The sequence below is a fragment of the Myotis lucifugus genome, unplaced genomic scaffold, assembly GCF_000147115.1.
Source record: "Myotis lucifugus unplaced genomic scaffold, Myoluc2.0 scaffold_0, whole genome shotgun sequence".
NCBI classification, from domain to species: domain Eukaryota; kingdom Metazoa; phylum Chordata; class Mammalia; order Chiroptera; family Vespertilionidae; genus Myotis; species Myotis lucifugus.
The window spans coordinates 54,095,425-54,110,343 of NW_005871048.1; the positions used below are offsets into that span (position 1 = coordinate 54,095,425).

General features: G+C 39.4%; 1 protein-coding gene across 1 annotated transcript in view; it reads right to left on the reverse strand.

Moving 5' to 3' along the window:
- LOC102432467 (cadherin-6) overlaps positions 1-14,188 on the reverse strand; it is a 128,625-nt gene extending 114,437 nt beyond the window's left edge. The window contains exon 1 of the mRNA XM_006081482.3: positions 13,999-14,188. The gene's annotated coding sequence lies outside the window, so the exon portion shown is untranslated. The remainder of the gene's footprint in view (positions 1-13,998) is intronic.
- Positions 14,189-14,919: the final 731 nt, after the last annotated feature.

Sequence of the window (14,919 nt, forward strand, 5' to 3'; positions counted from 1 at the left end):
GAGAGAGGTTATTCTCTCTCCTCCTGCTTAGACAAGAATAAGGAAGCACATAGCCCCACTTGCCACTGGCAACCATCTTAAAGTCTGAAGAGGAACAGGGGTTGAACAACTTTGGTGCTGAAGGTGACATGATGGAGAAACAGAAAGATCCTACCTAAGTTTTTGATCACACCACTCATCTGTGGGTCACTAGGAGCCTGTTTCACTATGGGCTCTCTTTTCTGTAAAATATATTTTATTTATTCCTTAATCCAGTTGGAAATGGGATTTTTCTCTTACCGATAGCTCAAAGTATCCCTAATACACAGGCTGAAAACACTTAGTGAGAACGAATAAGAAGTAATTAGATCTTTAGGATGCTGACCATGAATTACTGTAGCTTGTTTTTTTTCTGATCGTCTTTCCTCTGGTAATAGGCTTACTTATTGGCTTCTCTTTTACCCCTACCAGTTTAATCACTTCTGAAAATCCTTTAATTCTCTACTTATTATTCTGAAGTTGGGGATGTGAAGTGTGGGGGAGGACTGCCCCTATTCAGTTAGGTTACTTGTGTTAATGTGAGATGTTACTGATTGAAAGTGTTAATCAAAGGAATGGTGCAGAGGCAGAAAAACAAGTGGTGCAGAGGTTGGGAATCACATTTCTAATATTTCAGAACTCATAGTTTCTACTCCTTTTCCATGGAAGTCACAATTTCCCATAGTGTTGAGATGCAACAGAGAAAATTTCCAGAATGTACCATGGTACTTATTTTAGGCTAGGAAGTGTGCTTATGTAAAATAAACTAACTTCGATTGATCAGTAAGTTAAAAATTCTCTATGTGCCTTTGACTTCAGGAACTATAAAGAACATCACCTAAATCTCTCCACTTCATTTCCCAACCTTACAAAACATTTGGCATACTCAGGGCTTAGCTGAACTGCATATTTCATTGCCAAACAGTATTCATGAAGACACTATTACATGTATTGACTGCCACTTAAGGAATGAAACAGGACTACATAATCAGTTGAATTTAATTCAATCTATTTTCTACAGCCATGTTCAAGGTTATAACAAGGTATATAGAATCTGGTGTTAGACTTCTTATGGAACCTCAAGAAACATTTTCAGGGTAGGAATTTAAGGGAAAAATGATTTGTTCATAAAACATGTACTTAAGAGTGTTTGTAGATTATTTTGTAGATTCACCTTGATGTAGCACTATGGGTGGATAATAAATAAAAAGATAACCAAAAGTTTATCATACTAGTTTCCACCAAAGAGAAAAAATATTCAGCCTCAGTTTGCAACCTTAACATATAAATAAAAACTGCAAACAATTCTATGCTATGGAGTAGAGTGACCAAAAAAATGTCAACTTTCAGATAAGAAATTATCCCAAATAAAAAATTCAAGTATTGCCTTAGGAGACCCACCACTGATAGGATCTGTAACCCTATTTCAGATATTTGGTCAAAGTCACCAAGATCATCCTGGGTTCTGTAGGGTATAAACCTTTGGTCTTGACAGTCTAAGAGGCTGGCACCAATTTTCTTAAAGTGTATTTCCACAATGTGTCCAAAAGAAATCAGATTACAAGAAAAGAAAATTAACATCCAGCATGAATAATGTAAAAGCATATAAATGTAGTCCAGAATTTAAAAATGAGCACTCTCCACTTGTTCTTTCAACAAACATCTAATGTGTTCCTGCCATTTGTGAAAAACAGTGCTTATGTCTTAGCTGTAAAAATAAGACCCAGAGGCCTCGTTCTCTAGATGCTTCCAGTGTGATAAGTGAGGCCTAGACACTAACATAGAGACTTTTGAAAAGATGTATTTACAGCTGCATTGATGCTAAGTAAAGTCTATTATGGGATCTTGCAGGATAGGTAAGTGGAGGTGAGGGAAAGCTTCCTGGGTAGATGGATTCTTGACCTCTTTCCTAAAGATTCTATAAGATCCAGTAAACAACCTGGACAGGTGAATATTAGTACCAAGCTTCAGTGTCAACATAGCAATGGTAGATCCTAATCTATTTCGTGACTAAAAGACTCAATCCTGACAGAAATCTATTTATTCATTGAATACATTTCTAAGATGGCAGTTCCGAACAGTCACATTTAATATTAAATACATATTGTAACCAACCTGGTGTCAAAGCATGGTGGCATCCGTGGCACCCAGTACAATACCTTGCACAAAAGTGTTTATTAAATGGTTATTGAATTGAAATCCTGTTGCCTAAATTCTAAATTTCAGCTAGTCTTCTTGTATAAAAAGATTTCTTGCTGAAATGTATCTCTACTGGCCAGTATATGTAAAGCTGTGTGGCAAACTCATTGGGGGAAATTTTAGTGGTAGGTGAAAGAAACACTATGGAAATATTTTGGGGCATATTATAAAAAAATAAAATTCTTAATAAGCTTTTGGTAGTAAAGAGGATATGGTGGTTCTTTTTGAGGTGGGGCAGGAGGTCAAAAGCCAAACCTGACAATGAACAGAGACCCTACAAATCACAATGTAACCTGAAATGAAAGGCTAATTTCTGTATTCCTGGAAGATGTAAGTATAGAGATAAGACCAAATCTAATAAACTCTGAATGTCTTAATCCTATATAATAAAAGCCTAATATGAGAAGTATCCAGTCGTTTGGTCAGCTGTTCAACCAATCAAAGCGTAATGTGCTAATGATATGCTAAGGCCGCTCAACTGCTTGCTATGACATGCACTGACCACCAGGGGGCAGACAGTTGACCAGTTGCTATGACCTGCACTGACCACCAGGGGGAAGATGATCCAACCAGTAGGTGAGCTTGCTGCTGGGGTGTGGCTGATTGGGACTGAGCGAGATGGGCAGGACACGCTCTGGAGCCCTCCCACTGTCCCTCCCCAGCTGGCCAACCTCCTGCATCCTTCCCTGGCCCCAATCGTGCACCGGTGGGGTCCCTCAGCCTGGCCTGCACCCTTTTGAAACCTGGGACCCCTCGGGGGATGTTGGAGAGCTGGTTTTGGCCCTATCCTGGAGGCCAGGCTGAGGGACCCCACTGGTGCATGAATTCGTGCACTGGGCCTCTAGTGTTATATATAAAACTAATACTGTTAGCCCATTATTTATAGAGTCTAATGATGCTGCCTTCCTTCACTTTGTTTCCAGGTTCTGGCTTTGTGCTTAGGAAGTCCATTACTATTGCAAAGATTGTAAACATATATTTATCTAATTGTCAGCTAGTAAAGTTACAGTGTAATTTTGTACTCATAAGTCTTTAGTCCACTTGGGATTTAATTTCTATGAAGCAGGAGGAAAAGAAAAATCTAACTATTTTTCCCAAATTGTAAGTATGTGTTTTTCTTGTCAACTACTGTCTGTCCAGCACTGGGCGCAGGAGGCCCTCAATAAATATTATAGAATGAATAAATGAATGAATGATGAATCTGAACTTGAGACTTTCTCCTGCCAGGTTCCTCTTGGGATCAACAGTAAGCGATTGCAAGACTGACTCAGATTAAGGCAAAGAGCCAGACCTAAAGCTGACAGGCTTTTGTGAGGCTGATATCTGCTGCTTTGGGCTGTCATTAATTGATCTATTGTTATGTGACCATACTGATAAATCCATTGAGGGATGAAAAGGAAAGATGTATTTTCTTGTTTTCTTTCGAATTATATTTTAAGTCCTGAGAAATGTGTACATTGCATGTGTTGTGTATGTATATCTTCCTACACCATTGACATTCTTTGATTTGACATACATTTGAATCTATCATCTATCTGAGTATATACATATACATATATATCCATACAGAAATAATAAGCATAAAGGACATGGGAGTTTAATAGTTAAGTGCATGGGCTATCAAGTCTGCCAAGACTGACAAGTACTAGCTATGTGATCTTGGGCTAGTTGCTTAACTGTACTGACCCTTATTTTGCCTTTAAAAGTGGGAAGATAGACAGTATTTACTTCAGAGTATTGTTGTAAACATTAAGTTCATGTAAAGCAATTAAAATAATGCTGGTATATTGTAAGTGCTCTCTAATTGTTAGCTTTTACTATTATCCTACTCAGTTTCCCCAATAATCTTTCTTATTTTTGCTCAAGTAACAGATTCAAAATATCTTAAAAAAATACACAAAACCATAGGATTATTTGAATGAGAGGTTGAAAAACTCACTTAGCAAAAAAAGCAATTGCTTTATTTATCATAGGAAATATATAGTAATATACAAGGGCACTAAAACTGTAAAAGAAAACAGTCTCAGAAAGAACAGTATTTGAATTCTGAAAAATATATTGAAAGTAAACTCAGAGGCATACCCTGTTGCCAAGCACAAATTAAGAATTAAAAAATCAAAATGACAGACCTGTTAATCTACTTAGGAAGGCATAAATTGTTAATCAGGCCCCAGGCAACATTGCTTAATACCAAGTTTAATAAAAAGTCTGCCTAGAGGAAGAAGAGGTCTGGTGGCTGGATTTTGAAAGCTGGGCAGCTCTACTTACAGGCTTATCCCTATAGCTCTCAGGACACCATTGATAAGGTTTCCTTTGAAACTGGCTCCTTTTAAAGGAGTCAGAATTATGAAAAATTATTAGCATGGGATAAAAAAGTTATATTTTTCCCTGATATGAATGAACTTGAAAAAGAAATAAATTGGAAAAATATTTAAGAGAATCATTCGCAGTGTGTATGAGAATTCCATCCAGTAAGCATTTATTGAGCCCTCACTATGTGCTTACATTTGCTAGTGATGCCTTTACCTAAAAACTGTGATCTTGAGATGGAGAAGTGATGTTTTAAAGCCATTTTCTCCCCAACCTGGATTTACCTCCATCATAAGGCATCTTAGATCAGCTGGGCTTTTGCTGGGCAGGGAATAAAATAAGGAATTTTCCAGTAATCTTTGCATCATTTTTAGGAACATTTGTCAATGAGGTAAAAACTAAATTGGAAAGTATTCAACTAGCACATCATCTTCTGAGCAGTTGGAGCCTCGGGGTTGCTTCTTTGAATTGAGCCCAAATTTCACTCCTTGCTTTAAAGTCTTTCTTCATAGCATCATGGAGAATAGCTCATTCTTTCTTAGTTACAAAGCAGGGCAAGGTTGGCTCTCATTTTCTGTGACTAGGTTCTCTAACTGGCCATGATGGAAAGATTGTCATAAGGAGAAAAAAGAAAAAAAATAAGCCATTTCATAACTCATTTCAATTTAGTGACAAATTGGGAAGCAAGCATGTGCTCGATTATGTTCAGAATGCCCAGGGTGCAAAGCCAACTTCTTGTTCTTCAGTGCCCAATTAATCCAGCATAGGGTTTCAATAATTTCTCCGCTCTCTGTCCACTACATAAAATCTTTCATTACATCACATTAAACTTAGTCGCTTGAGAGCATTTCACTCTTGTGTTGCTTTCAACTTCATATTTTAAATACATTAACTGTCCTATTTAGCATTCTCTTTGAGAAAGTGGTTATTCATATAATCTCTAGATATTTTGCAGTGCCATCTCCTCTACTGTAGTCTTCACTTTAATACTTTTTAGAACACAAAGCACATACACATTTAAATTCAAGGTGTGTGTGTGTTGGGGGGGGGCGGGGGGGCGGTGAGGGGGGGAATTTTAAAGAAAAACAAAAAAAATACCCTGGTACTATTTGGAAAGATATTGTGGAACATAGTATCTGAGAATTAAAAGCAAATCTAAGAAAGAAAAAGAGGTATCATGAGAACATTTAAAAAAATATATAGGACCTATGTTTGGCATGTCTGCACTTATTTCAAAGGCAGTTGCCTGCAGGTAAATGTACATTGAATGCAAACATTGCAGAGCTGGTACTTTCTGGATCTGGAGGTTTGGGACTACGTCCTCTTGGTGACACTAATCAGTAAGTGACCCCTTCATTCTGCTGTCTTAATTGACATCTGCCCCAAACACCTATTTTTTTTTTTTTTATAAAAAGGGAGATTTGAGTCAGAGAAGGAGAGAAACTGTGGCACTGATGTTTATTATAAGGCCTCCCTCATAGAATTAATTCTTTAGGAAACACTGACAAAATCCCAACTAGATAGTTTTAAACAAGTAGTTTAATTTGAGAGTAATGGCTGGGAGGTACAGTAGCTTGACTTGGTTCAATTTAGAATTGGGCAGTAATATAACAAACTGGGTGGGTTTTATCATTTTGCATTGGTGATTACTTAGTCTGACCACATCATTTTAATCTGTGTTAAATTAAAACCTGTTGCTAATAAGAGCTTAGAATATTTTATTTGAATGTGAAATTGGGCAGTTTCATACATTTTATAAAATGGATGATAGTAGACTAATGAAACTCTTTTTTATTTTTTTCAATCCTGCAAAGGAGGTTTAAGCTTTGTAGCTAAAAATATGATAAGCTCATTTTCATGACTGAAATCTATACAATATGCTAGAAGGCAATTGTTTTTTTTTTTTTAAAAAATGCATAACTTAAAATATAAATCAACACCTTAGAAATTTTTTCCAGTTGTATAGAGTTCACTTTTAGGGAAAAAAACACCCTTTTACAATGGATGAGGTTAAGCTGAGTTTTCTTTAACTTGTCAAATTAGATGTGTATAAATTTAAAAGGTTTTTATTTTCCCTGAATAACCTACTTTGCAACCAAGTGGGCAAATTCATTGTTTATGACACATTTTGGCCATGGGCTTGGCAAAGCATATTTTTACAGGACCTTTAGTAAAGTCAAAATTGTATTAGTATTCATATCTATACGGTTTAATTAAGGGATCCAAAGATACCTTTGGATTGAATGACTTTAGTTTGTTGTTTTGGCTATTTTAATATCATTATAATTCTTCTTTACTTTTCATTCATCCAAATAAGCAGGAAGAGAACCAGGTCAATAATTTTTCATCATGAAGTTATTCATTATCTAACACAGTGGTCTTCACACTTTTGGATTTCATGGAACATTAATAATTTTTTTTAAGGGGGAGGTTGACATTGGGTTGCTTGCCAGGTTTCAGTTTTGTTAAGGGATAAAAACAACAACATAATCCATACACACCCTTTCATGAAAGAATAGACATTTAGCTCCAAAGAAGTAGGAAGGACACTGTTTGAGTCCTTTAAATGGACTAAATTGAGATTTAGGAAACATTGAATAGGTTCTCATTTTGCATGTGTGACCACTCACCAATAAAAAAATTTTTTTTCCAAGATGGACACAAGAGTTTGGCTAGTCTGAGGAATCACTAGTTCAGTTAAAATGCACTCAAAACTGCCATCAGACCATTACACATAAAACAGAAACCTAAATTTATCATGTGTCCCCCTAGTACTGGTCAGAATTTCAAAGGACAATTTTAATTCTTCTTTGCAACAGGAGCTTTATAAAATGGTATGAACACATGGAATTCCTAAAGAAGCCTGAATCTTTATTTTCTCCATAAGTTTCCACATGTATTCCTTCATGGCATATTTATAAATAACAATATTATAGATTTAAATTTCCTTGTTAATTTTTAATGTCAGACTTAAGTGGAGATGGTAAAAAGCAATAACACTCAACAACTAGAAGTTAACTTACAGAAGAGAGAGATGGAGATAAAAGAACAAAATGTATTTAGTATATCCATGGACAAGCCACTTCATCTCTCTGGTCACCATTTATCTCAAATGTAAAGGGCAGGTATTGGGCAAAGTCATCTCTAAGCTCCTTTCTGTGTCTCACATTCTCTAATAATGCTTCTAATGTTCTAAACTGTCTTTGAAGGCTAGATTAACTATATGACTTTTTGAATGGTGGCAGTAGAAAGAATATAGTTCAATGAGAATGGCTTATCAATATCACCTATATATAATATTGTATTATGAGAATGTCTTCCTTCCTTCCCTCACTTCCTCCTTCCTCCCTCTTTTCTTCCTTCCTTTAATATTTTTGGTGAAATTTTACTTGGTAAAGAAATAATTCAGAACAAATACTGAACTATGGTGGTAATGAAATAACAATTGTGGTTATAAAAGAAGAAAATTATTTTTACCCATGAGATAAGGATGAAATAAATACAGTCTTACTAAACTCGACCCACAGTCTCCACTGCTGTGTATAGAGTGAATATGCCAGATGCCCTCAGAGGGTGCTGTGAGGTTGGGATGCCCCTTGTCAATGAAATGAATAGCTATCATTTTTAGCTACCTTTGTGAAGTGCCCCCTCCAATGTGAGGCTCTCTCTGAAGGCAAGAGAAGATAATTTATTCTCTTATGAAAGTACCATTATTATGCTCAAATGGCCCACACAATCCTGTTTACTACAATTATAAACTTTAATGCACACTTGCAAATGGTTTACAAAAAATGACTAACCTACAAACATTTCTGCATTGCTCTGATCAAAATAATTGAATAATTCCCATGCCCTCTGCTTCTCTGTATTTCTCAGAGTCACACTTTTGCTTCTAAGATACCACAAGTGTTAGTTAACAGCAAATTCATTAAGTGCTTGGCTCAAACAGAAAATCCCTAGAAATTCAAACTAAAAAAGAGCTAAAAAAGGATAAAAGTATAACATTTTCCTTTGACCTATTGAATAATTGTTACTATACAGAATGCACGTAAAACACTTAGAACAGTATGTGACATGTTGAAAAGCTCAGTAAAGGTTAACTTATTAGTGTGTACTTTGTAATTGTGAGCATTATTTTTTGGATATATAAAAAATTTGAGCCCACGGTCACTTTTTTATTATCAGGTGGGGTGGGCTGTCTTGCTAGTTCAGCCTTTTATCATGATATACACATAGGATTCAAATGGGTGACATATTTGGTCTGTATCACTATTGTATACTTTGGGTTGTAGGCATCCAGAGGACCCATTGTATATCCATTTAGTTTGTAGGACAATAAAGGTAATGGAAGGAAGAGAGTTCATTTTCTTTGAAGCACTAAGAAAAATCTCTTTCTTTGATTCTCATGAGAGTTCAGACCACTTTTTTAAAAAAACACACTCCTCTAGTTATTTTATGATTCATGCAGGATCATTTCCTTTAGATGGCCATTTTTTAAAGGATAATTTTCAAATTTTCATTCTGTGGTAGAATGTTTACAAACATGTGGTAACATGTTTATGAACATGTTAATGATATAATTATGTTTCTAAAGTTGTATTTAATGGTAGTAGTATTTATAAAGTAGAAAATGTAACCTGTACAAAAATGGCAGTTTTGATTTTACTTCTATTTCTATGTTTCCCTCATATGTAAAAATTCACCTCCTTATCTCTTTTCATTTTGCTCACCTGGACACCTCAATTTATTTTTTTCTTGCTGATTTCTATTCCTATGACTTATGAGGTCTCCTGTATATATTTTGGGTGATCTACCAATTTGGGAAATTGTAGAAAGAGAAAATCACAGTGCTCTCTCAGGTGATAAAATATGAAGATCAATCATACTCTGTTCTGTGGTGGCTAGCTTTATATTCCTCACGCCCATAACTTGTTCTCCTCTACAAGAGAGCACTCATATTGCAGGAGAAGCTTGGGACCCATGCTGCCCATTTATACTGCACATCAAATTTAATAGTAACATTCTGGCTTTAATTAAATGCTTCCTCTTAGAAATCTCAACAAGTTGATCTAATTAATAGAGGAAATGAGCACCCAACACTGATAGTGTAAAGATATTAAACAGATGAAACAAGGTAAAATAATTTCTAATAATCTGTGGGGATGGAGGACATAGTACCCTCTGCATATGTGTCTACTCTACACTTATGGATGTGTGCTCAGAGCGTTCATCCTCCAGTAAGTTTTCTTTGTTGGAGGAGTTAAAATTTCCTGGATAGTTCAGTCTTGTTCAGAGTACTGGCTGTATCTGGTCCCCTCTGACCCAACCATTTTGGCTTAAAGGGCTTGTACTCCATTTTACTTTTGTAGTAAATGAAGGTGCACCACCTTTTCGAAGGGTTATTTGTACTTGTCCCCTCTTACCTTATCTTCTTACTTTGTGAATGATGAGGTTACAAAGACTCTATACATTTGGCTCTATAGTTAATTAGGGAGAACCTGAAGTTTCTCATATGACTGCTTTGAAAAAGGGAGCATTCCTAGGAATAGGAACTTTAAAAAATGTAGGCCAGTTAATCTTTATAAGTGGAAAGCTCAAACAAAAATATTACTGTTCAGATCCAGGAAAGTGCCTCAACCTCTCATCTGTCTTCAAAATGGAATAAAAATCCTAACAGAGGGGAAAAAAAGAAAATAAAAGAACGAAGAGGAAAAAAACCAACCCAAGCCCTATATTTTTATATTTCGTCTCTAATTCTGTTGGAACAGTGTGACAACTGGGTGCTCGGTGTGTGTTTTTTCTTTTGTTCAGCAATTTCCCTATTAGCATGATGTTCTTGAGGCTTTGTATTTAGAATCATTATTCGGAAAAAGAATTTAAACCAGAGAAGGTTTGATTTTCTACATTTTCACCTTTTTGTGAAGCAAATCAGATGAGCTCTGTAGACACTAGCTAGGCGGAAACACTATTAAAAATGCAATTCTGACTGAGGCACTGCTTGTTATTTTTATACGTGAGACCCTAGTTCTGATCGACCCCAAAGAATGGGCTGCCATGACTAAGCAAGCAGCAGAAGGCGACTGGCTTCTGCGGATGTTATCTCATTTGGAACACATTTCAAACTTTAGAACAGATTTTTAAATTGGGAGTTGAAACTTGCAGACTGTCAGCAGAAGAGGCTGATTCACTCCCATGGAACTATCTTACTTCAAGTTACAGAGTTTTAAAGAAGTAGGTTGTGATACATCCAAGAGAGAAATAAGAATCACCTTCCAAAATAAGGGTGACGTGTCTATCTAACACATCTTTTGGACTTCCAATATATGCTTCTTTGAATCAGGCTTCTTTAAATTAGAAACCTCTAGCTTTGTCTAACTTGTGGTTGTTCATGGATCTCTAAAAGGTTAATGAATTGTTTTTCTTAAAATATTTCTTTAGTGGTGGGATTTCTTCATGTGCAACTTTATGAGTTATAGCTTTAGCACCATTATTATTATTGGGTAATTTGAATAGAGGAAGGACGGTCTTGACAAGGTCAGGAAATTTTATATTGCTGGTGATGAATTCCTTGCTTTTATTTGGAATCATAGAAAAGTTACCAAAAATCTGGATACCCAAAGAACGGTGCACATACTCTCGAATTCCTTAAATTAGAGGAACTACACAAAAGATGCCCATGATAATGATTTTTGACCTGGCTTGAATGCCAAAATAGCATTTGGAGAATACTATCTTGTCTATGAAGAAAAAACTGTTACCTGCTTATTATCTTAGGTAACAAAATCAATGATGCAACTGAACTACAGAGAGAGATGCATGGAGTGACCCACTAGATGTCCCTTCCAACTAAAAAAAGTTTCTGTCATTCAAGAGTAAGTTGCCTTAGGAAGTTGGCATTCGTGACTGCAAAGCAAGTACGGGCCAGAAGGGGGGACCACACGTTTCAGTTTCACTTCCTTAGGAAGATACATAGTTTTATTCAGAATATCTGTCATATTTGATCTTTTAAAAAAATCCTTATATGGGACAATCACTCAATTAGCTCTAAATAGATAATCAGAACTTGTTTTAACTTACGATGCATTTGCAATAAGAAAGTAGCTTTAAAAAAAAAGAAAGAATAAGTGTCTTTTGATACCCTGGAACTGTAGTTGTGCTTTCTAGAAATTTTAGCAGTTTCAAGTATCTCAGAGCGGTATTTTGCAAGATAGGTTTTTTTATTTTCATAAGAAGGAAGAGTGCCTCAGAGCAAGTTTTTACTTGCAAAGCTGATGGAAGTGGTGGGTGGAGGAGGTAAAGTACATGTTTTCTGATAGTAGGCAACTTGGTAGAAAATGGTTTTGCTTCTATATATTATCTTTGCAGAGTTAGCATTCAGAAATGTAATTGCAATAAATTGATGTAAAAGCCAGAGAGTAAAGGGACTGAAAGTCCCTGTAGAGACACCAGTCTGTCACTTGCTTATAATGGCAGCAGAAGATAATTGTAGACAACTACAGGATAACTAAACCATTGCCATTTTCCTTCAAAAATGTGCTGCTGCTTCTCATGTTTTTTTCTGAAGAAACTGGTTACTTCCTCTGCTTCAAAAGTATGCCCTGAACCAGCAAAATAGGTAGAAAAAGATCTGCCTTTTGTTTTCCCCCAATGCCTGCTTCATTAGAACACACCAAAGAGCAAAAGTGGGTGAGATACAATCCTGTGTGATTGTATTTCCCAATAAATTGTGGGGTTTCTTTTAAGTTTGGGAGCTCTGCATGGAAAATCTGGCCTCTGGCATAAACTTTGCCCTCCTCCTTAGGACACAATGAAGACATCTGCTGGGTCACATCCCCTTCCTCCACACAACTTGCTTTCCGGCTCTCCAAAAGAGCAAACACGGAGCCATGCAAGTGCCATTACACAAAGGATGATCTCAACCTGGAAGAGATTTATTTTCCCTGAAGTAGAATCCTAAGGGTTTTCCTTTTCAGGTAAAGGCGTCAGCAAGAGAAGAAAGGAAATCAGCAATCCTTGCCCACCGTTTGTATAAGCATATTTGTTATTCATTCTCAGAAGAGTTGTGCATTGACTAGGTAGGTCCCTGTGTTCCTTTTCCAGCACAGGGAGGAGTTGGCACCTCCTGGACAATGAACACTCAGAAAGCGCATATTTTGCATGTGCATCCCTCCAGAGCAGCATTCTAGAGGGCAAAACCTCTTCTTTCCCACTTGCATGCCTCAGTAAGTGAAAGTGAAGATTGGACAAGTCATGGGCCTAATACACCTCTTTAGTGTGAATATCATAATTAACATGTATTTACAAAAAAAAAAATGGGAGAGGGAGAGAGAGAAATGTGTGTCTATTCCAGACGATTAAACTTCTAGGTTCTCCACTGTTCTCGGTAGTTAACTCAGGTGAGCAGCCCCGTGTGCTAGCAGAGACCTGCATATAACTCCCCATAAAATATGGATTTTATTGCAGCAGTGACAACACTTCTCAGCACCACGCTGACCTCTCCAGCATCTCCCATCTTAAAATCTCCCGCAACTCGTGGCAGCAGAATAACTACAGAAGTGATCTCAGCTCTGCGACTGCTGCAGTACACATTGCAACGGCCCCCGTGATTAGATTCCCGGGTCAACAAGCAAAGCACGCCGAGGCTCCACTCTCCTGCCTCGGAGACCCAACCCCGGGCGCACCCCGTCTGCTCTCCACCCAGTCCGGGCAGGCGGTCCACCCCCGATTTGTGCCTCGCCAGCCACGAGAGCACGGGCGAGCTGCGTTAACACATGACTTTTCCCTGGACAGTGTGCTCCATTTTCGGAGTCCAGTGTTGGACTTTTCTTGCCATCTGAGCATTTCTGTCCGAGCGAGCAAGCAAGCTAACAGTTTTCTTGAGCCCCTTCTCTGGGCCAGATCATCTCTTTAGCTTAAGTTTTCCTTATTGGGAGCAGCCAAGAGTTCTCAAGCCACCCGATGTTCTGCTTTACTCCAAAGCCAGCGAACGTAACTCAGCCAAAGCAGTCCCTTCACAGACCCTGGTGATGCGGGCAGGTGGAAATAAATCAAGCCCCAAACGGCCCTGCGGGTCCGACACGCACCAGCGCCCTTGGTAATTGACCAGCCAACTTTGCAAATGCCGGCGCTGCCCTGGAAGCCTCTGCCCGGGAGAGAAGGGCAGCGGGCTCTTCCGGCGGCCCCGTTACCTCGCCCCCCTCCAGCCCCGAGCGGATCCGTCTTACCAGGAGGCGGGGGAGCAGCGCCCGGGCTCCCCGGGAAGCGGCGCCGGTCGTGGGCAGCGGCGGCAGCGCCCGCTGGACCCGCGTGCCCACCCCTACCCGGGCCGGCAGGCTGAGCATCCCTCCCAACTCCGGGCGCGCGGCTCCCACCGAGAGGGCTCTTTCTGATTGGCTTCCATCAAAGCGATAGAATTAAGGCACCGAAAAGGCATGCACGGCTGCCACCGCGGCCACCGGAGATCGAACCCACCTCTGCTCGCCTTCCGGCGCCCGGAGACCCCGCGACCCGCCCAGGCTGCTCGCGCCGCCGCCGCCACCGCTGCGCTCCCCACTCTGCGGTGCTCGCTGCCGCGGCTGGAACTGCAGCTCGCGGGATGGGAAGGTTACGGCTCGGCTCCGGAGAGCTGGCTCTTGTGGGCACACACTGATTTGCAAGTGAATGAAGTGGGAGGGAGCAAAGAGAGGAGGACTTTGTTAGCGAGGCCCAGCGCCTGCCCCCACCCGCCCCCTCCCCTTGACAGAATGACTCCCTGTGTCTGAAGTCCTGAGCAATTCGCTCCCTTAACACTCCGTCAGCCCAGGCGTTCCTTTCTTTTTCTTTCTTCTTCTTCTTTTTCTATGCGGGGGGTGGGGGGGGGGTTAAGACATACTCAGAACTTATGTGACTCTGCCTGTTCCCTCCTTTATACTATCGGAAGGCACCCTGTGCTCACAGCAGCAAGGGTTTGCTGTTCTTATTTTACCGAGAGAGAGTGAGCAATTACAGTTCCCAGGGACACAGTGCCTCCTCCGCTATCAGTGGGCCGGCTTCGTGTTACCGCCCGCAGAACGTGCACACATATAAAACCAGCCCCGGCTCCCGAGAGAAGGGCGCGGATGGCTTTTCTTGACAACACACACAGGCGCCCCCAGACACAAGCGGACATAGTTCGAGGAGTCTTCCCTTCTCTCCTGCCAGGAAGACAGGTTCTACAGAGTCCTCTGATCTCCGTGACTCTTCCAGAGCGAGTCACCCCGGGGTGCTGCAGCACGAAGCCATGCTTCCCTGGGTTTGCAGAAACACGTGAAGCCCAAACCCTTCAGGCTCACCATGACTTAGGGCTGATTCCATCTTTCTAAGTGAGTTAATAATACAAGGCTACCCGGGACTTGTAGAAGAGGGCTGTGTAAT